Below are 22,750 nucleotides of genomic sequence, written 5' to 3'. Positions count from 1 at the left end.
TCACCAAACCCCAGAATGGTTGGGTTAGAAAGGACCTTAAATAATCGTTCAGTTCCACCCCTGCCATGGGCTGGGTGCCCCCTCAGCTTGGGCTGCCCAGGGCTCATCCACAGCCTGGGGCACCTCCAGGGATGGGGCACCCACAGCTCTGGGCAGCAGAGCCAGCGCCGCAGCGCCCTAAAAGTGCTCGAGTGGAGGAAAAGAGGAAACCACGGCACGACAGAGGGACGAGGCTCTGCAGCATCAGCTGGCAGGAGGAAGCTGCCGGTGCCGGATTCTTACCCTCAGAAGGGCAGCGCAGCAGATGGGTGCAAGCAGCTCCTCCCGTGGATGCACCCTCAATCAGCCCCTCCAGCCCTTGGTGTGAGAGCGACTGGCCCAGCCTGCAGAGTGCTGCAGGAAAACGGCTACAAGAGGAGGCAGACGAGTTACAGATGTCAGCCAGGGAATGCTGCTGTTCAGCGCTGCCAGCGGAGCAGAGCATGCAGCAGAGCTAGGGACGGGCTGCAGCTCTGCAATCTGTGCTCTGTGCCATCCGAGGGGAAAGCAGGGATGAGCAGAGGGTGTGAGAGTGAGGGGTGCTGCCACCACCGGGCTGCAGCACACGCTGAGAAGGAACAGGGAGACCTGGAATCCCCCTCAGCTTGAGCAGAAGGAGAAGGAAGAACGTTGTGTCTGTGTCTCACCCAATATGCATTCAGGAAAGAACAACGCATCTTGCTGTAAATAATAAACACAAGTCCCAGAAAATCCGAATTCTACGCTGTGGATTGAACCCAGCTTGGCAAGGAGACAGATGGAGAGTGTTTAAGGGCACCGAACTGCAGGCACAGTGCAAACGCTGCAGGCAGAGCGAGCAGAAGGAAATGGAGGTACTGACAACACAGACATCCTCCGTGCAACCAAACTGTGTCCAAATGAGGGGCAGTGGACCCTCACTTGGGCAGGCTAAAGGCAAAAGCACTCCTAAACCTCGGTCCACTGAAGTTCTATGTATGGCTATGGGTCCCTCCCAGCCTTAAGGGTTCATAGAATCATAGAATCACAGGGGCTGCAACAGCTGCCCAGAGAGGCTGTGATGCCCCGTCCATCCCTGGAGGTGTTGGAGGTTGGATGGGGCCCTGGGCAGCCTGGGCTGCTGTGAGATGCAAACATTGGTGGCCCTGCATTGGTGGGGGGTTGGAGCTTTGTGATCCTTGAGGTCCCTTCCAACCCAAACTATTCTGTGATTCCATGATTCTGCGATGGTTGGCCTCACTTATCTTGAAGTTTTTTTCCAACCCAGAGGATTCCAGGATTCTAAGAGCTGCCCTCATCACACCCAGACCCACTGCCACCGCAGCTGCTCCACGCTCAGCACAAGCTGTGTAATCACTACTGACTGAGACGCCCATTGCCAGCTTAATTAAGAGCTTCTGCCTTCTGAATGAACGACTTATCAGCCGCAGGATGAGAGGAAGGATGAATGATGCTTTTCTGTCTGTGCCTGTGGCTGCCAGGCTGAAGTGCTCTCATGAATCAGCCCTGGGTTGCGGTGCCACTGATGCTCAATGTGAGGCAGTGGGTCTGTGCCCCCATCAGGGTTAGGGTTGGGGTTGGGGTTGGGGTTGGGGTTAGGATTTGGGTAAGGGTTAGGGTTAGGGTTGGGGTTAGGGTTAGGGTTAGGGTTAGGGTTTGGGTTTGGGTTAGGGTTAGGGTTAGGGTTAGGGTTTGGGTTTGGGTTAGGGTTAGGGTAGGGTTAGGGTAGGGTTAGGGTAGGGTTAGGGTTAGGGTTAGGGTTAGGGTTAGGTTTGGGGTTAGGGTTAGGGTTGGTGTTGGGGTTGGTGTTGGGGTTAGGGTTGGGGTTAGGGTTAGAGTTGGGTTAGGGTTGGGGTTAGGGTTGGGGTTAGGGTTAGGGTTAGAGTTGAGGTTAGGGTTGGGGTTAGGGTTAGGGTTAGGGTTAGGGTTAGGGTTAGGGTTAGGGTTAGGGTTAGGGTTAGGGTAGGGTTAGGGTTAGGGTTGGGGTTAGGGTTAGGGTTAGGTTTGGGGTTGGGGTTGGGGTTGGGGTTAGGGTTAGGGTTAGGGTTGGGGTTGGGGTTACGGTTGGGGTTAGGGTTAGGGTTAGGGTTAGGGTAAGGGTTGGGGTTAGGGTTAGGGTTAGGGTAGGGTTAGGGTTAGGGTTGGGGTTAGGGTTAGGGTTAGGTTTGGGGTTAGGGTTGGGGTTGGGGTTGGGGTTAGGGTTAGGGTTAGGGTTGGGGTTGGGGTTAGGGTTAGGGTTAGGGTTGGGGTTAGGGTTAGGGTTAGGGTTAGGACTAGGGTTAGGGTTAGGGTTAGGGTTGGGGTTAGGGTTAGGGTAAGGGTTAGGGTTAGGGTTAGGGTTGGGGTTAGGGTTAGGGTTAGGGTTAGGGTTAGGGTTAGGGTTAGGGTTAGGGTTAGGGTTAGGGTTAGGACTAGGGTTAGGGTTAGGGTTAGGGTTGGGGTTAGGGTTAGGGTTAGGGTTAGGGTTGGGGTAAGGGTTAGGGTTAGGGTTAGGGTTAGGGTAAGGGTTAGGGTTAGGGTAAGGGTTAGGGTTAGGGTTAGGGTTAGGGTTAGGGTTAGGACTAGGGTTAGAGTTAGGGTTAGGGTTAGGGTTGGGGTTAGGGTTAGGGTTAGGGTTAGGGTATGGGTTAGGGTTAGGGTTAGGGTTAGGGTAAGGGTTAGGGTTAGGGTTAGGGTTAGGGTAAGGGTTAGGGTTAGGGTTAGGGTTAGGGTTAGGGTTAGGACTAGGGTTAGGGTTAGGACTAGGGTTAGGGTTAGGGTTAGGGTTAGGGTTAGGGTTGGGGTTAGGGTTAGGGTTAGGGTTAAGATTAGGGTTAGGGTTAGGGTTAGGGTTAGGGTAAGGTTAGGGTTAGGGTTAGGACTGCATTAGGGTTAGGGTTAGGGTTAGGGTAAGGTTAGGGTTAGGGTTAGGACTGCATTAGGGTTAGGGTTAGGGTTAGGGTTAGGGTTAGGGTTAGGACTGCATCCTCCCCCCACGCTGAGCCCCAGCTCTGCTCCACGCTCGTGGGAAGGGGCAGCGCCCATGAGGTCCATCTCTCACCCGTCTCTGTGATTCAGCTCAGCAGTACTGTAAGAGATGCTCCTCAGAGCCGCTCTGCAGTTCTGCAGCCTCCAAGGAAGCACGTGCAATATCTGCAGCCTCTGTCCCTGCTTCCTTCTGCTTCCCATTCCCACGCTGCACTCACGATATCCGGCCATTCACACCCCCCTCGTTCTGACGCCGCGGCTGCTTCCCATGGATCTGACACATTCCCTTCTTAATAATTAGCATTAACTTCTACCTGTAATTAAGAACAGCTGGAAGCTCACGCACTCGGCCGCTCTCAATACATTGTGTCACCTCCGTTGAAAACACGAACAGCCAGCAACAAAACCTCTTTGTTGTGCCTCATCTCCTGCTAATTTCACGTGTGCTGGTTTCTAACCAGGGAAGCATCGTGTGCAGAGCCATGCAGGGTGCAGCAGCTGCCCTGCGCCGGCACACACAGCCAGCAGCCTTACCTGTGCTCTGCTTGCACGGCCCTGATGCTGCTCACACTCCACGTGGGCGCTCCTTCCTTCCCCAACGTACAAACAGAACAATTTGGGGCTGAATCATCCGGGCTGTCCCTGCCTGGTGTGAGCCACTCTTCCGTGCGCTGCTGGGTTGTAGTAAATAATCCATGCCCTCCTCCTTCCTCCCAGCCCTCCCTTACCATCGCAGACACGCAAAAGGGACCGTAGGCAAAGCGCGACGCTCTCCTCCTGGAAGCTGTTTGCAGAAATGCATTTATTACCCTTAAATCTGTGCTGACAGGAACGCGCACTGGCTGTGCAGAGCCCCACGTGTGCTTCTACCCAGCTGTGATCCGGGCTGCATTAAAAAAGGGGCGGCCAGCAGGGACAGGGAGGTGATCGTCCCCCTCTGCTCGGCTCTTGTGAGGCCCCATCTGCAGTGCTGTGTCCAGGCCTGGGGAACCCAGCACAGGAAGGATGTGGAGCTCTGGGAGCGGGTCCAGAGGAGGGCAATAAGACGATCAGAGGGCTGGAGCAGCTCTGTGTGAGGAGAGGTTGAGGGAACTGGGATTGTTTGGCTTGGAGAAGAGAAGGATTCAGGGAGACCTTATGGTGGCCTTCAGTGCTTGAAGGGAGCTGATAAACAGGAGGGGAAACAGCTGTGTGTGAGGGTGGATGGTGATGGGATGAGGGGAATGGCTTTAAAGTGAGACAGGGGAGGTTTGTGTTGGATATGAGGAGGAAGTTTTTCATGCAGAGGGCGGTGAGGCACCGGCACAGGTTGCCCAAGGAGGCTGTGGATGCCCCATCCCTGCAGGCATTGGAGGCCAGGCTGGATGTGGCTCTGGGCAGCCTGGGCTGCTGGTTGGCGACCTGCACACAGCAGGGGGTTGGAGCTGATGGTCACTGTGGGCCTGCCTGTGATTCTGTGGGTCTCTATTTGTCCCTATGGGGTCTGTGTGGGGATCTATGGGGGATCTGGGAGTCCCTGTGGGTCTCTGTGGGGGAGAGACCTATAAGTGATCTATGGGGGATCCGTAAGTCCCTATGAGGGATCTGTGAGAGATCTGTGGGTGCCCATGGGGGATCTGTGGGTCTCTATGGGGATTTATGGGGGATCTGCTGGTCCCTATGGGGGATCTATGGGTCCCTATGGGGGATCTATGGGGGATCTGTGGGTCTCTATGGGAATTTATGGGGGATCTATAGAGGAACTACAGGGGACCTATGAGTCCCTGTGGGGGACCTATGGGGGGATTTGTGGGTTCTTATGGAGGATCTATGAGATCTATGGGTCCCTATGGAGATCTGTGGGTCCCTATGGGGATCTGTGGGATCCGTGGGTCGCTCTGTGTCCCTGTGGGATCTGTGTGTCCCTCTGTGTCTGTTGGTGACCTGCACACAGCAGGGGTTGGAGCTGAGGGTCACTGTGGGCCTGCCTGTGATTCTGTGGGTCTCTATTTGTCCCTATGGGGTCTGTGTGGGGATCTATGGGGGATCTGGGAGTCCCTGTGGGTCTCTGTGGGGGAGAGACCTATAAGTGATCTATGGGGGGTCCGTAAGTCCCTATGAGGGATCTGTGAGAGATCTGTGGGTGCCCATGGGGGATCTGTGGGTCTCTATGGGGATTTATGGGGGATCTGCTGGTCCCTATGGGGGATCTATGGGTCCCTATGGGGGATCTATGGGGGATCTGTGGGTCTCTATGGGAATTTATGGGGGATCTATAGAGGAACTACAGGGGACCTATGAGTCCCTGTGGGGGACCTATGGGGGGATTTGTGGGTTCTTATGGAGGATCTATGAGATCTATGGGTCCCTATGGAGATCTGTGGGTCCCTATGGGGATCTGTGGGATCCGTGGGTCGCTCTGTGTCCCTGTGGGATCCGTGTGTCCCTCTGTGTCTGTTGGTGACCTGCACACAGCAGGGGTTGGAGCTGATGGTCACCGTGGGCCTTTGCAACCCAGGCCATTCTATGGCTGTATGATTCTCTGCACCCAGAACACCACTGTGTTCAGCCAAAGCCCCTCTGCTACCTTGCAGCTCTCATTGACGTTGTGCAGAGCCTCATTCACAGCTGATGGCTTGAATAGGAAATCAATGCGGCGCATGCATAATGTGCTTACCCGGCTTTGCTGGCTGCTAAGCAGGCTGTTTGTCACAGCATTAAGCTTACAAGCAGCCTTCAAGAGATGAAAAGGCCAATACGACTATGACACAAGCATGTAACGTGGTGATAAGGATTGTCTGGGAGAAAGTAATGATCTGCTGCAAAACTAAATGGGGAAAAAAAGCCACTGCCAGGCAGAGCTGCTGCTCAAGGAAGCAGAAGAACACACAGACCTGAAAGTTTGCATTTCTCTGACCATCCAAACCAAGGAAAGCAGACTGCTCCAAAGCAGCAGCACGAAGCCCAGCAGCTCTGCAGATATCTGCTATGTTATGGTCAGCCCTAAGCTCACTCCGTTCTCATTCCCATTCCTCACACTCAGCACAGCTCACGGCACAGCAGCCACGTGCCAGAGGCACCAGGGGACAGCAAAGTGAAAAAAGAGAACATCTTCCACTGGAAAGGTGGGCCTGGGAGAATCTGATGAGGTTCAACACAGCAAAGCGTGAGGTTTGGCACCTGGGTGGGAGGAATCCCAGGCATCCATGCAGGCTGGAAGGAGCAGAGCTTGAGAGCAGCCCTGCAAGAAGGACCTGGGGGTCCTGATGGGTGAAAAACGGACCATGAGCCAGCAGTGTGTGATTACAGCTCAGAAAGCAAATGGGATCCTGGGCTCCATCAGCAGAGGGGTGGCAGCAGGGACAGGGAGGTGATTGTCCCCCTCTGCTCTGCTCTTGTGAGGCTCCATCTGCAGCACTGCGTCCAGGGCTGGGGGTCCAAATACAAGACAGACAGGGAGCTGTTGGAGAGGGTGCAGAGCAGCCACAAAGATGAGCAGGGGGCTGCAGCAGCTCCATGTAAAGCCAGGCTGAGGGAGCTGGGCTGTTCAGCACGGAGAAGAGAAGCTGGGGGTGAGCTGAGTGCAGCTGCAGGAGCTGAAGGGAGCCTGCAGACAGGAGGGGAGTCAACTCCTGGCAAGGGGAGATGGCAGCAGGACGAGGGGAAACGGCTGGAAGCTGAGGGAGGGCAGCTGGAGGTTGGATGTCAGGGGGAAGCTGTGTGCTCTGAGAGCGGGGAGGGGCTGGAACAGCTGCCCAGAGAGGCTGTGATGCCCCGTCCATCCCTGGAGGTGTTGGAGGCCAGGTTGGATGGGGCCCTGGGCAGCCTGGTTTAGCATTAAACGTGGAGGTTGGTGGCCCTGCGTGTGGCTGCAGGGCTGCAGCTTCGTGAGCCTTGAGGTCCCTTCCAACCCTGGCCGTTCTGTGACTCTGTGATTCTTTCCATAGATGCAATGCTTCTTGAGCATTGCATCTTGAGCTCCTATGCTGTGAATTTGCCCACATCAATTTAAAGAACAAGGAAGCGAACGTGTAATTGTAAAGGTAACCCGTTAAGATCATCACATCACGAAAATCCCTCAGGAATGGAAACACTTGGATAATTAATATTTGCACCACGGGAGCAGATGGGTTCACATCCAATGTACAGCAGCCCTGGCAGCTCCTCCAGAAAGAACAGGAAAGAAAAAAAAACCAACCCAGCAGAGACTTAAAGAAAGAAATAGAAAAAGGTAAAGCGATCCAAGTAATCACAGGCCTGGAAGTTAATTAGCATTCCTAGCAAAACAAGCAATAAGAGAAAATCAGCCTCCCAAACCTGCACAGCAGCAGCGTGGCAGCAGCCGGCGGAGGAACAGGGACTGATTTATGGCTTGCTTCCCCCCTGCCCTGCAGCCTGAGCAGTAATTTACACCCCCACAAAGTAATTACAAACCCCCTTGTGATTTGTTGGCACGTCCTCCCCTCTGTGCACACGACTGCTGGTGTTTGCACAGGCAAAAAGGTGCAGCTCCACACAACCTCCATGAGCCCAATGCTCCGGGAGCCCCGCGTGCTGCTGTGCCCTGCAGGGCTGCAGGTGAGCACATCCAGCCTGCAGCATCGGGACAGAGGGCCTCTATGCCTTAAAACATCACCCAGAGGTGCAGTGGTGGGATTGGGGTTGGATTGGGGATCTCAGAGCTCTTTCCCCACTGTCCCGTGGGGCTGAAGATACCCTCTTCACTTGCAACTTGTAGCAGGTGCCAACTCCTCCTCCAGCACGTCCTCTACACCGTTCCTACAGCATCTCTAGGGCAAAAAGAAAGCCTAGGAGTTCGAGGTGGCCCAAGCCCAGCACTGAGGTGGGTGATGAAATGTGAGCTACAACGGAGGAAAGGCAGAAATGTAAAGTAGGCACTTTGATGCTGAATTTGGAACAAAGTTGGCCGCTGTCAACATCTACCAGGATGATGTATGTGGAAAAAGGCTTTTATTTCTCTGTAGCATCAGTTACAAATCTGAAACTCATTATTATATGAGGACAGGGAGGTGATTGTCCCCCTCTGCTCTGCCCTTGTGAGGCTCCATCTGCAGCACTGCGTCCAGGGCTGGGGGTCCAAATACAAGACAGACAGGGAGCTGTTGGAGAGCAGAGCAGCCACAAAGATGAGCAGGGGGCTGCAGCACCGCCCTGCAAACAGCCTGAGGGAGCTGGGCTGTTCAGCATGGAGAAGAGAAGCTGGGGGTGAGCTGAGTGCAGCTGCAGGAGCTGAAGGGAGCCTGCAGACAGGAGGGGAGTCAACTCCTGGCAAGGGGAGATGGCAGCAGGACGAGGGGAAACGGCTGGAAGCTGAGGGAGGGCAGCTGGAGGTTGGATGTCAGGGGGAAGTTGTGTGCTGTGAGAGCGGGGAGGGGCTGGAACAGCTGCCCAGAGAGGCTGTGATGCCCCGTCCATCCCTGGAGGTGTTGGAGGCCAGGTTGGATGGGGCCCTGGGCAGCCTGGGCTGCTGTGAGATGCAAATGTTGGTGGCCCTGCATGTGGCTGCAGGGTTGGAGCTTCCTGATCCTTGAGCTCCCTTCCAACCCAAACCATTCTGTGATTCTGTGGGATAATTAGCATTCAGACAGACTTGACTGGTTATTTCTAGACAGAAACATGACCAGTGCAGTTCTGGAGATGGACAACAAGCTCAAAATGCTGACCTGGTTGCTCAAACCACGCGGTTGTTGCAGCAGCACTGCACCACGAGGCTCCTGCTGCTCCCTCTGCGCACGGTGTGCAGCATTTCTGTGCCTTCCCAAAGCGCTGGGATCTGCCCTTCCCAGGGACAGGCTGTGGTTTGTGCTGCTGCCCACAGCACCAATGCCTCCAGTGTGTGTTTGTTGGTGTGTCCTGCTCGGGTCCATAGAGCTGAACAGACAAGCACAGCATCAAGCCTTTGCTCTCCATGCTGCTCAGCCCTGCAGGCTGCTGCTGCACACATCCTTGTTTCTTCTGCCTTCCCCTGTAAAAGGAATTCCACCAACACTCCACCTCTCAGACAGGAGAGCAGCAGCAGCTCAGCTGTGTGGCCTCGGGCTCCGTCCCCCCTTGCCACAAGATCTACGAAGTCCACTGGGGGAAAGCACGATATTTAATTTCATGAAGGCAAAAGCAGCTCTTCCAGAACACCGGTGGGAGCCGTTATTAAATAACAGCTCTGAGCAAAGCATCCAGCTGCCCATTTGATGATTGAATTTCCCCTGCCCTCCTCAAGCCTCGTTTGGCCCTTGATGTGAAGTGCCAGAACCAGCGATCGTAATTCCTCTGCAATGAATCTCCTCTTCCTCAGCATCTCTTCCAGAAGACGGGCCAAGAAGCTACTTGCAAATCCCCACAGCTGATGTCAGCACACCGAATGCTGTACGACTTGGATTCAGCTCAAGGCACACAGCGAGGACCCAGCAATGTGCTGTTGGGACCTGGTGGGTCCCAAGAGGGCCCAGGAGTGGGGCAGGCATGGTGGTGGGGGCTGAGCTCCATGCCTGACCCCAACCCCATGAAGGTGATGTCCTCCCAGAGAGTCCCAGGAAGGACAACAGCCTGCAAAGAACAGGCTGAGGTTCTCACCATGCAGGCACTGTGTGGGGCCCATCTGCTCACAGATATCTCAGTGGGGACCTCCATCACCTCCTCCTTCTCACAGTGCATATTACAGAACCACAGAATGGCCAGGGTTGGAAGGGACCTCAAGGATCAAGGTTTGAGCAACCATGTCAACATTTTGAGCTTGCTTTCCATCTCCAGAACTGCACTGGTCACGTTTCTGTCTAGAAATAATTAGTCAAGTCTGTTTGAATGCTAATTATCCCACAGAATCACAGAATGGTTTGGGTTGGAAGGGAGCTCAAGGATCACAAAGCTCCAACCCTGCAGCCACACGCAGGGCCACCAACCTCTGCATTTCACAGCAGCCCAGGCTGCCCAGGGCCCCATCCAACCTGGCCTCCAACACCTCCAGGGATGGACGGGGCATCACAGCCTCTCTGGGCAGCTGTTCCAGCCCCCATCATTCTCACAGCACACAACTTCCCCCTGATATCCAACCCAAATCTTCCTTCCTTCAACTTCCAACCACTTCCCCTTGTTCCGCTGTTATCTACCCTATCAAAGAGTTGACTCCCCTCCTATTTATGGGCTCCACATTCCCAATGATACATCATCATTTGATTTACCCTTCTCCGAAACCTTAACACAAGCCACAAGATCCTTTAGTGGAAGAGTTCCAGTCAGCCAAACTCCAGGAATGCAACCCAGGCTACGACACAGCCTGCAAGCACATCTTCAGGGCACCAACAGTGCAAAGAAAACCTTGGCAAACATTTGCCAAAAAGCAGTTTAAAACCAGTGAGGAAACAAACCTGTCCCAGCAATGGCAGTCGCTCTGAGCACAGGGGAGGCTTGGTAGGATAGGAGGGGATGGTCTCACATTGTGCTGGGGAGGGTCGGGTTGGAATTGGGGACAACCTGTGCTGCAAAGAGCCGTCAGCACTGCACAGCTGCCCAGGGCAGCCCCCATCCCTGGGGGTGTTTGGTGAGCACAGGGATGTGGCACTGGGGGACGTGGGCACATGGCTGGGGTTGGATTGGGGATCCCAGAGGTCATTTCCAACCTCAGTGAGCTCACAGCTCTTGTCAGGTCCTTGTCTTTGCTCACCCTGACCACATGTCAGGTCACCCCTTGCTCTGTTCTGCTGCCCACCGCTCCTCCGGAGCACAGCCTGCTCGCGGTGCTGAGCCCTGCTGAGTCCCCACTGCCAGCCCCACAGCCCCTGGCCCCACTGCCCGTCCCTGTGCTGTGCCCATGTGGCTGAAGGGTGCTGGCCCAGGCTGCTCTGCTCTGCTTAAAGTGGGGGTTGGCACAGGTTGGTTCTGGGGACCAAGGTTTGTGATGGGGCTGCTCATAACCTGGTAGGTTCGGTTTATCCCCACTGCCTGCAAATCCCACAGGAGCCCTGAACCCTTAAGGCTGCGAGGGATCCATAGCCATACATAGAACTTCAGTGGACCGAGGTTTAGGAGTGCTTTTGCCTTTAGCCTGCCCAAGTGAGGGTCCACTGCCCCTCATTTGGTCACAGTTTGGTTGCACGGAGGATGTCTGTGTTGTCAGTACCTCCATTTCCTTCTGCTCGCTCTGCCTGCAGCGTTTGCACTGTGCCACCAGTTCGGTGCCCTTAAACACTTGGGGATGTGGGTGGTGGGATGGATGGGGTTTGGACTGGGGATCTCAGAGCTCTTTCCCCACTGTCCCATGGGGCTGAAGATACCCTCTCCACTTGCAACTTGTAGCAGGTGCCAACTCCTCCTCCAGCACGTCCTCTACACCGTTCCTACAGCATCTCTAGGGCAAAAAGAAAGCCTAGGAGTTCGAGGTGGCCCAAGCCCAGCACTGAGGTGGGTGATGAAACGCGAGCTACAACGGAGGAAAGGCAGAAATGTAAAGTAGGCACTTTGATGCTGAATTTGGAACAAAGTTGGCCGCTGTCAACATCTACCAGGATGATGTATGTGGAAAATTTGTCACCTCCACGGAGAGCACGAAGCAGCGCCTGCTGAAGTAAAGCATCTTCACATGCAGAGCCAGAAGGCTTTCCGCTGAAGAGCATTAAAGAAATCAGCTGAGGAGCCACCTCAGAAACAAGTGCCAGTATTTAAGAAATTCTGGAAACCTGGGAAATTCCAGAGCCCTGAAGGAGCGCCAGGGATGAGACCAGAGCCAGAAACCAACAGCCTGACACCAACGCTAAGTGAATTAACAAAATGCTTCATCTGGAAGATGGAAGAGAAAGCAGGGCTGGGTCCCAGGGCTGACCACAGATGTTAGGAGACAGCCCAAGTGATTGCAGAGACTGGGCAGACTCCTAAGGATGCTGCCGCAGCGGAGCAGCCGTGGTCAGAATGATCTGCGTTGTGGCACGAAGCCTCGGGACAAGAAAGGGTTTGGACACAGGTAAATCCAAAGCATCAACCCCACGGGCTCTGCGGTTGCAGGATAGGAGATGTCTTGGCAAGCAGCATCTGGAAGAAGGGGGTACTGCCACCATGTCAACTCTCATCAGTACCAGGTGAAGAAAGGCAATCTTGGGCTTAACAAAAGCTGTACGCGTGGTGAGGCACGGCCCAGCGCTCCTGCCCGCGTCTTCAAGACCAATGTGGAAACATTTGAGGTCCCAAGGCAATGCAAGGTCCCAAGAAAATGAGGTCCCAAGAAGCAAGCAGAGAAGCTGGAAAAGAGGCCTCACGGCGTGAAACTCAGCACGATTTCCTCCTATCCAAGAGAAGGTCAGGAGGAACGCAGATCACCGTCCTGAACATCACGAAAGGCAAACGCTTTTGGTATGCCAGACTTTTCAAAGAACGTGGGGAAAAAAAAAGATTAGATTTCGAGATGTGACTCAAAAGCCTTGAAATTCAGCCTTGAAATGAGGCTGAATTTGCACCGGAATGGGCAATGAAATGGAACGTGTCAAGAAAGTGCTGAGCTCTTCCTCGGGGCTCCTCAGCGACAGCTCCGAGTTGACACTGCCATTCAGCTTCTCCAAATCACGCTGGGAGAGGACCAGGCAGCCTGGAAACTGTGACTCCTGGTTTTAAATCTATAATGCTTACAGCCCCTGCTTACAGCCCCTGTTCACCCCTCCTTCCTGGATGCTGCTCCAGGGACAGGTGAACCCCAAACTTTTCGGAGCAGGATAAGAGCCAGCAGTATGGGAGGCCATACAGGGATGTATCAACAGCTGAACACCCCGAGTCAAACGGGGGGAATGCATCCGAATGGGGTGGCTGCATTTGAAGAACATAGGGAGTCACAGAATCATAGATTTATAGAAGCCCAGAATGGCCTGGGTTGCAAAGGACCACAGTGAGCATCAGTTCCAAGCCCCTGCTGTGTGCAGGTCACCAACCAGCAGCCCAGGCTGCCCAGAGCCACATCCAGCCTGGCCTCCAATGCCTGCAGGGATGGGGCATCCACAGCCTCCTTGGGCAACCTGTGCCAGTGCCTCACCGCCCTCTGGGGGAAAAAGAAACAACCTCCCAGGTGAAGCTGCTGAGAAATCCAGGAGTTCTCTGTTCCTTGGCATTGCAGGATGCCTCTCATCTGACCCAAACCTGCAGGAGGGCTCCATCCCTTATGTGAGTCCACCAGGAGTCTTCGCAGGCAAACACAGTAAAATCCAGGTAAAATGCAGCAGGCTGGGAGGCACAGGAAGTCAAATTAAACCTAATTGCCCCTTCTCACTCATATTTTATCAAAATAGAAGACGTTTATGGTAATTTTTGCTTATTGAATTGAACTGCTGTGAGTTGAAGAAGCGCTGGAGGAAAGAACGTTTGGCACAGTTTTGTAAAAATCCCATTTCTTCGTGATGATCCCATTACCTCCTCTCTGGAAGAACAAGAACCAGAAGCCTCCAATCAAATGAAAAAACCACCAAAATCCACCAAGAAGATTCTGTGAGGAAAGTGCAGCATCCTTCCCAGCGCTGCTTTCTGCAGGCAGCGACGCAGAGCAGAAACACGGCCGTCCTCCAGCACCAAAACACTCAGAACTCAGCCTGAAAGGTCCTTTATTCACCAATGGGAGACCTTTCCATGACCATCGAGGAGAACTTTGCTGATGCTCTGCTCCTCTTTGGCCAGCTGAATTTTGCTGTGGCTGTGACAACTCCTAGCCTGACTCAGGAAGGCATGGAGTGGTTCATCCCCATTTCATCCTCTGCAGTGCAAATGATGGATCTCAGCACCGGCGCCCTGCGCTCCTTCAGCACAGCATCCCACCTTACACCTCACCAGAGCCAAGCTAAGGACTGCATTTACTCTAAAAGCCTGCAGGACTCCTGTTTGGATGTCCCAGCACCTTTTAGCACGTGTTGTTATTGCCCATTGATGCTCAGCTGAGGACTGCCATAAACTTCCACGTCTTTTCTGCAGAGCTGCTGCACCCCCAGCGCTTCGCCATCCCACGTTGGCACAGCTGAGGACTCTTTTGCAAGCAGTAATTTGCATTTCTCCTCTACTGAGCTGCATCTTTGCCTTTTCAAACAAGCGTTTCCATCGCCAGGATCATTTGGGATTCTTACCCTGCCTACAAACGTGCAGTATTGGCAGTGACTCACCGAGGGCACTGCAGTGTCTGCTGTCCCTCATTAAGCAGACATTCTTGCCCAGAAAAGGGGAGGACGATGCTCATCCCAGCGCTCAGACACTCTGAAGTTAAAGAGGTGTCGTGGTTTCCTCTTCTGCTCCTTCAGGTCTCCAAGTCAATGCATGCAGCAATGCGTTAACCATTTCCATCTGGGCACCATGAGGGGGGGCCCTGCAGCAGCAGCAGCAGCAGCAGCAAGGCTTGGTGCACAGGGGGAGATGGCAATGACTGAGAGGGAGGCATCGTGCCATCTTGGGGAAGGCTCTGACAGCAGACACATCGTGCCCTGGAATATCCTACCTGCAGCACTGCTCAGCAGCACCTGATGCTGAAAACGGGGTTTCCATCGCAAACCCCAAACCACTGCACCACAGGAACCCCTAAAAAGAAAAGTTCGTTGCACCCCAAGCGAGCAGCGCAGCGGTGCCACGCGTTCCCACGTCAGGCTGCTCCCTGGAGCTCCTGATTCGTGATTCATCGAACTCATTTCTCACGTTTGAGATGGGAATTAATTGCACACTATGATGGAGCCTTGCTGATAAGGCCAGGCAGACAGGTCTGACTGCAGAGACACGCTGTGAACTTCTCCACCACTGCCAGATGACAGAGTCTCTGCTCTCCTTGCATTGTACATGGCACAGAACCATGAAACACAGTGCAACATTACTGAGAACGTTTATGCTTCACTCAGTCACCCAACAGTTGACATGAAGACAAAGTTCTTAAAGACCAAAGAACTGCAACATGGAAGGAAAGCAGCCGAGCTCCATAGCTGCCAAAGAGCAGAGAAATGCAATGTGGAAGGAAAGCAGCTGAGCTCCATAGCTGCCAAAGAGCAGAGAAATGCAGTGTGGAAGGAAAGCAGCTGAGCTCCATAGCTGCCAAAGAGCAGAGAAATGCAGTGTGGAAGGGAAGCAGCCGAGCTCCATTGCTGCCAAAGAGCAGAGAAATGCAGTGTGGAAGGAAAGCAGCTGAGCTCCATAGCTGCCAAAGAGCAGAGAAATGCAGTGTGGAAGGAAAGCAGCAGAGCTCCATAGCTGCCAAAGAGCAGAGAAATGCAATGTGGAAGGAAAGCAGCTGAGCTCCATAGCTGCCAAAGAGCAGAGAAATGCAATGTGGAAGGAAAGCAGCCGAGCTCCATAGCTGCCAAAGAGCAGAGAAATGCAATGTGGAAGGAAAGCAGCTGAGCTCCATAGCTGCCAAAGAGCAGAGAAATGCAGTGTGGAAGGAAAGCAGCTGAGCTCCATAGCTGCCAAAGAGCAGAGAAATGCAATGTGGAAGGAAAGCAGCTGAGCTCCATAGCTGCCAAAGAGCAGAGAAATGCAACGTGGAAGGAAAGCAGCTGAGCTCCATAGCTGCCAAAGAGCAGAGAAATGCAATGTGGAAGGAAAGCAGCTGAGCTCCATAGCTGCCAAAGAGCAGAGAAATGCAACGTGGAAGGAAAGCAGCCGAGCTCCATAGCTGCCAAAGAGAAGAGAAATGCAATGTGGAAGGAAAGCAGCCGAGCTCCATAGCTGCCAAAGAGCAGAGAAATGCAGTGTGGAAGGAAAGCAGCCGAGCTCCATAGCTGCCAAAGAGCAGAGAAATGCAATGTGGAAGGAAAGCAGTTCCATAGCTGTCCAGTACTCAGAGAACCATTCCTTCTTTTCTGAAGGTGGTGGAAAAGAAATGAAAATGCTCCAGCATGTTCTCACTTAGTGCATTCTTAGCATGAAGGAACACCAATTTACGTTCTATGCAACCTGTGACTATTTTCTTTAATTAGGCTGGAGTGTTAAAACGAGCCCTTAATGCAGAGGGATGGATTCCTTCCATCCAACAGCAGTGGTAAGCCAGAAGGCAGGGGCACAGGCACTGCAGAACACAGAAGCAGAACTGCAGAGCTGTGGGGGATGGAAGGGAGCCCTGCAGCTCCTCCAGCCCAACTTGCAGAGCAGCTTCCCAGCAGTGGCACAGGAAGAAAACCTGGGCTCAGTGACACCATGTCTGCCTATGAACAAAGCAACAAGCAGCAAAGGAAAGAAGACCCCAAGGAACAGAACTCAGGACCCTGATCCCCCCCCCGGGACTCCTTTCCTGCTTCTGAAAGCTGTGACCCAACGCCAAACCCCGCACAGGTCAAGGTGTTTCCTGATCACAGATGTACTCCCCCCTAATTTTGTGCTCCCTTCCTGAACGCGTTCGTATTTTTGGCCTCCACATCACGCAGCATGAATAAATCCACCTGCAGAGTGACAAAGTGCTTTGTTTTATTTTAATCCTGCTGCTTGATAATTCCACCGAGTGCCACCTCATCCCTTTGTACAGAGAGATACCTTTTGTTCCACGTTCACCTTCTCCTTGCCCACACATGACTCTATCAACTCTGTCAGATCTTCCCCAGGCTCCTCTTCCCAGGCTGACAGTCCCAGGCTGTGCAGGCTTCCCTCACTGCTCTGTGCTCTGACTGCCCCTGTGCTCTCCTCTGGATCCCTCCCAGCTCCGATTTAGGACCCCAGCTGTAGGTATCTTCCAATAGAAGCAGCAGGGCTTTGGTAGACGCTCTGTTTCTTTCCTATTAACACCCTCTGTGTGTCACCCTTTGTGAGATGTGCCCACGTGGGCTCCCAGACCACTCGGATCCATCACCAGGCAGATGAGCACTGCTGAGGCTGCCAGCCCCAAAGATCACGGGAGCCAAAAGGGCTTTGGATGGGGCAGATGTGCTGCCGTGCCCAGCTGCCACCACCTGCCCATGGTCCTCCAGTGCTCCCTGCATGCAGGACCCAAACTGACCACAGTGCACTGCTGACATCATTTCCTGATCCTCTGCTCTCAGCACGCATTGGCTGGAGGGCAGCTGGAGGAGATGCTGAGCAGGAGGGCACTCACCAGCTTCCTTCCATCGATAGCTGTGCTGTGGGAGGGGGGATCTCAGCTCTGAACAAAGGGCAGAGAATCACAGGAGGACAGAATGGTTTGGGGTGAAGAGACCTCAAGGATCACGAAGCTCCAAGCCGCCACCAATGCAGGGCCACCAACCTCCCCATCTCACAGCAGCCCAGGCTGCCCAGGGCCCCATCCAACCTGGCCTCCAACACCTCCAGGGATGGACGGGGCATCACAGCCTCTCTGGGCAGCTGTTCCAGCCCCCATCATTCTCACAGCACACAACTTCCCCCTGACATCCAACCTCCAGCTGCCCTCCCTCAGCTTCCAGCCGTTTCCCCTCGTCCTGCTGCCATCTCCCCTTGCCAGGAGTTGACTCCCCTCCTGTCTGCAGGCTCCCTTCAGCTCCTGCAGCTGCACTCAGCTCACCCCCAGCTTCTCTTCTCCATGCTGAACAGCCCAGCTCCCTCAGCCTGGCTTTACATGGAGCTGCTGCAGCCCCCTGCTCATCTTTGTGGCTGCTCTGCACCCTCTCCAACAGCTCCCTGTCTGTCTTGTATTTGGACCCCCAGCCCTGGACGCAGTGCTGCAGATGGAGCCTCACAAGGACAGAGCAAAGGGGGACAATCACATCCCTGTCCCTGCTGCCACCCCTCTGCTGATGGAGCCCAGGATCCCATTTGCTGTAATCAATCACACACTGCTGGCTCATGTTCAGTTTTTCACCCCCCAGGTCCCCCAGGTCCTTCTTGCAGGGCTGCTCTCAAGCTCTGCTCCTCCCAGCCTGTATGGATGCCTGGGATTCCTATGGCCCAAGTGCCACACTTTGCTGTGTTGAAAAGCAAAGAGGCTGTAGGAGTTCACTTCTTACTATTTCGTGTCCTACAGCTTTCAGGGAGTGAGGGAAATGCCTCCAAAAGGCGCTGCTCCCCAAAAGATCTTCCACGACAATCCTGACGGCACGTTAACGTGACGAGTGGAATTACACAGAAGCTTTGCAAGAAGAGATTTAATTTTCTCCCTCTACACTTTCTGTTGCTATAGAAATGCACGCCGCTCCGGCCCAGTGCAAATTGCCTCTTTCCCATGAGATGCTGCTAGAAAAGCCCATTTCCTGCAGCACAGGCGGCCTCCCAGCTGCCCGCCGGCTCAGGTGCACCATAAGGCTGTCCCACATTCACTCCCCCTCGTAGTTTTCAAGTGTTGAGCACCTTTTGCAGGATATCTGAATGACTGCTCTGGAAAGCGACTGCCCAGGTCCCATTCAGCCTCCTCACCGAGCCCTGCCTGTAACACTGGCTTGCTAATTAGCCATCAGCTTGCTAATTAGCCACAAATGGACAGAATGACAGAAAAAGTGACGCAGCACTCAATTCCCTGCCTGCTGTTTGCTTCCTAGATGACAGCTCATAGGAGCATCAGTGCACAGTGCGTGGCACACGTTGGTAACTGTCTTACATGGCATTACAGCAGATGGAAGCAATCAACAAATAGGCTGCAGCATGGAAAGGAATAGAATCCTAGAATGGGTGGGCTGGAAGGATCCTTAAAGATCACAGAGCCATAGAATGGGTGGGTTGGAATGGACCTTAAAGATGACAGAACCATAGAATGGTTGGATCGAAAGGGTCCTGAAAGATGACAGCGACACGGAATGGTTGGGTTGGAAGGGTCCTGAAAGATGAGAGAACCACAGAATGGTTGGGTTGGAAGAGTCCTGAAAGATGAGAGAACCACAGAATGGTTGGGTTGGAAAGGTCCTTATAGATCACAGAACCACAGAATGGTTGGGTTGGAAGGGTCCTTAAAGATGAGAGAACCACAGAATGGTTGGGTTGGAAGGGCCCTTAAAGCCCATCCAGATCCAACTCCCCTGCCATGGGCAGGGTTTCCAACACTATGGCAGGCTGCCCATGACCCTATGGAACTTGGCCTTGAAATCAGAAGCGTGGTCTCAGAGCCACGCTCGGCTCAAGAAGGTTCTGCTTGTCCTGCTCTGGGAAGGGATGCAGCTTGTTGCTGGGCCATCGCTGCCCTGCCCTGCCCTGCACTGTCTGCAGGAGCACTCATGGCCAAGGGGTGGACATGGAGGAGGTGAGGAATGCCATCACCACAGCAGAAATGCCATCAGAGTGAGGTCACAGCCCAGATAAGTGATTCCAGAATAGGACGCGGAGACATGAAAGGAATGGAAGCCATCAAACTGAATCTGTACGGGGAAACCACTGCTGCTCTTCTCTTCTGTGCCAGGAGAAGGGAGAAACAGGGGCCGTTGGTGCACTCCCAATGGTTTCTAGGAGACATTACCAATCCTTTCCACTACTGATTTGCTCTCTCAATCCATCAGAACATTTGCAGGCTGCAGCACACGGCTGATGCTGAGGTAGCCGTGCTTGTCCAGTTCAGAGGTGCAAGGCACACGTCACTGCCAGGACCTGCAGACACCAGGGAGGCTGCACACAGACTGGAACGTACAACAGAGAGAACATAAGAAAGGAGAACCCAGCTCAGCAGGGTGCTGTGACAGGAGCAGGGCAGATGGATTCCGACTAACAGAGAGGAGAATTTAGGCTGGATGTAAGGTGCAAAGGCTTTGCACTGAGGGCAGTGAGGCACCGCTCAGTTGCACAGAGAGGCGTTGCTGCCCATCCCTGCAGACACCCAGGGCAGGGGATGGGGCTCTGAGCACTGGTGGAGCTGTGGGGGTCCCTGCTTATTGCAGACCAGGTGGCCTTCGGAGGGCTCTTCCTTTCAGGGCACAGAAATCCCCACTTGTGACTCCCTCGTGTTTTGCCTCTTTCAGGGAAGGCCCATCCAGATGGCTGCTGAGCGCTGACTTGTCGTAATCTCTCTTCCTGGTCAATTAATCCCCCACGACTGAATAAAAGAAAATAATCCTCAATTGTCTGTTGCTCCCAATTCTTTTGCTTCCCAGCTGTGCCACGTAGAATGGGGGCTCTTAATTTTATAGAGTTAATTTCAAAACCACTTTAATCTCTTCCCTTTACATGGTTCATCAGGGAAGTCAATTCCCCTTGCGACCGCCTCGCTCCGCCAAGAACAATCCTGGAGGATGCAGCTCCTACGGCACACTGGATTACACTCGCTGAGCTCCGTGCTGCCTTCCTCATCCTCAGGTCCCCAGGGAAGGCTCTCGTTGCTCTCCGAGACCTTAGGTGCACCCAGCAGATCCCTGCTCCCATGCAGGCTCTGCTTCCTCCCTTCCACAGCTGCCTCAGATGGGAGGTGGGAAGGCGCCCCGAGCCGCCTTCCCCTGTTCCAAGGACCCCGCAGCCATCATTTCTTACGGGCAATGCACTTGTTAGGCTCTGAGCTCTGAAACGCTGCTTCCCCGGAGGCCGGTTCCACAAAAGGAAAGACTTTTTTTTCCCCAGTACACAGCCTACTATCTTCTCGTGCTCTGAAATACATCCCTCCACGCATTCGTAGCTTTCTTTTCACCTTACGAAGCAAAAGAAAAAGGAGTAAATCACATCCCTACCCCACCCCAAAGCTGCCGCTCAGCCTCGTAATGCTGCTCCCTGCTCCGCTGTGCAGGAGACCCATTCAAACCTGTGACTGCTTCAAAGACTCCTCCCGAAATCTGAAGTCACCCGTGTGCAATTTTCTCCAGGACTTTTAAGCTGTTCCTCAAACGCTGTCATTATGTTAATCTTCTCCCACGTCTGAGACCTCCAGTGAAGGCAGAGATGATGGAATAAGCGCTCCTGCAAATTGTGCTCGTGTTTGCTGCACCTTGGGTACTTCTTGATCTCTGCTTCAAAGGGATCCCTCGGTTCAAGTGTTTAATTGCAGTGGTTTCACGCCGACGGGCAGCAGCCCCAGCACATCACTCTCTCAAGGAACAGGGAGGGAGCACACGATGGAAAGGCTCCTGGGCTGTGCTAAAGGCAGGGCAATCACTCACCAGTTCCCATCACTCGGCCTAAGGGGGATTGGTGCAACTGAATGCCTTCTGCTAGCGGGCCGGAGCAGCAAGAAATGAAAGCAAACTAAAAAATCAGAACCATTCAGGTTGGAAAAGAGCTCTGAGACCCCCAGCACGGCTCCAACCATCCCACTGTGCCCACTGACCACGTCCCCAAGCACCCCATCCCTGTGCTCACCAAACACCCCCAGTCCTGGGGACTCCCCACCGCCCCGGGGCAGCTGTGCAGTGCTGACTGCTCTTTCAGAGAAGAAATTTCCCCCCATCCACTCTCTTCCACCCTCCTCTCATCGAGCAGCGCAGAGGAATGGAGTTTGCAAAGAAGGGGGACAGATACCCACGTACCCTATTTATTAAGGCGATTCTAAAGCCCTCACACTGCGGACACCACTCTGCTTCCCCTCGAATCCATTGCCACGCACCCAGAGCTCCACTCCCTGTGCCCAGGGCCACTCTGCAGCCCCAGCTGCCAATGGGACTGTGCTCAGCTGGAGCCACGTCGAGAGCCTTGGCGTGGAGCACAGGCACAGCCCCAACGTGGGAGCACGGAGCTCCGGCCTCAGGGTGGCTTTTGGTGACAGAGCAGCTCCACGGAGCAGCTGCTCCCACAGCGCTCACCTCCACGGCTTCAGATGGGGCCACGGCCATCAGCACTGCGTGGATGCAAGGAAGGCAACAGCAGCAGCCCGACCTTGGCTTTCAGAGTGGCAAGGCTGTGTTTTATTCCTGCTTTCAGTGAATGGGAGGCTTGCATGCTCTAACAAACTTCTTCATTTCTTATTAGCACGCTCTGGGGCAGCAGGAGCAGCAGATGTGTGTCCCCAGTGCTCAGCACCACCCCTGCCCCACCGCCAACACTCCCAGCCCCATCTGCACGCCAGAGGAATGTGAGCCCTGAGTTACACCCTGAGTTACACACCAGGGGAACAGAAGTCTGTCAGTGCTATGAAACACAAATACATCGCCTCTGGCTCTGAGCGATGAAGCGCTGCAGGCAGGGTGAGAGGCTGGGGAGATGCAGCAGCAACCTGCTTGCTTGGTTCTCCCTCTGCACCACGCACTGCTGCAGGGCACGACGCTGCCCTGAGGGATGTCAGCACGACCCGGAGCAGCTGTGCTCGTGCTCTGATGCTGTACAACTATGCTCCACATTACGGGGCTGAAGATGAAACACTTCAGTCTGTTTGAACGACCCCACAAGATCTGCCTAAACCTTCCAAAGCCAAAGGCAGCCCTGTGTCCCGCCAGGGTTAGGAGTGCAGCCTGCAAACAGCCATTCTCAGCTGGCCCAGAGGATGCTTTGAGCCCTCCTGACACGGAGCCCTGGGGAATGTGAAGATGAAAAGATACATTCTCGTGGCTAACTGTGCAGATAAGACATGTCTACACAAAACTCCCCCCCACCCCAGCTGATGCTGGAGAAACAGGGCCATGATGGGCAAAACAGCCACCGCCAGAACAATCCATGCATCTTGCCCCCATTTTGGCCAAGTTTCAGCCTATTCAGCCTCACCCTTTACGGGAGACACTTCGCCACCAGGAGCACCTGTTAGTTTGCTCTGCTGACTTAGTTTTCTCCTGGTGAATTATCTTTCAAGTCTGAAAGATCAAAACTGGACGCAGGTTCCAGCCGGTGTGCATAGCGCAGATTAACACCAACCATCAACTGTTTTCACCTTTGTTTTGTTCCTTTTTCCTTTCCCAACAATTGCACTTTGATGTCACAGTGAAGTCAAGACTTCATTCCTAAGCCATTACCAAGAGCTGAAAAACCTTACATGGGTGACAGCAGCTCAGAGCAC

The 22,750-nt window shown here is 53.9% G+C and overlaps 1 protein-coding gene across 1 annotated transcript in view; it reads right to left on the bottom strand.

Annotated features, from left to right (window-relative positions):
• Positions 1–22,750, bottom strand: part of SHANK3 (SH3 and multiple ankyrin repeat domains 3) — a 279,947-nt gene that overhangs the window by 50,276 nt on the left and 206,921 nt on the right. The window lies entirely within an intron of this gene.

This window comes from Tympanuchus pallidicinctus, unplaced genomic scaffold (assembly GCF_026119805.1).
Source record: "Tympanuchus pallidicinctus isolate F22 unplaced genomic scaffold, pur_lepc_1.0 scaffold57, whole genome shotgun sequence".
Classification (NCBI taxonomy): domain Eukaryota; kingdom Metazoa; phylum Chordata; class Aves; order Galliformes; family Phasianidae; genus Tympanuchus; species Tympanuchus pallidicinctus.
This window is presented reverse-complemented; position numbering and strand designations above follow the sequence as displayed.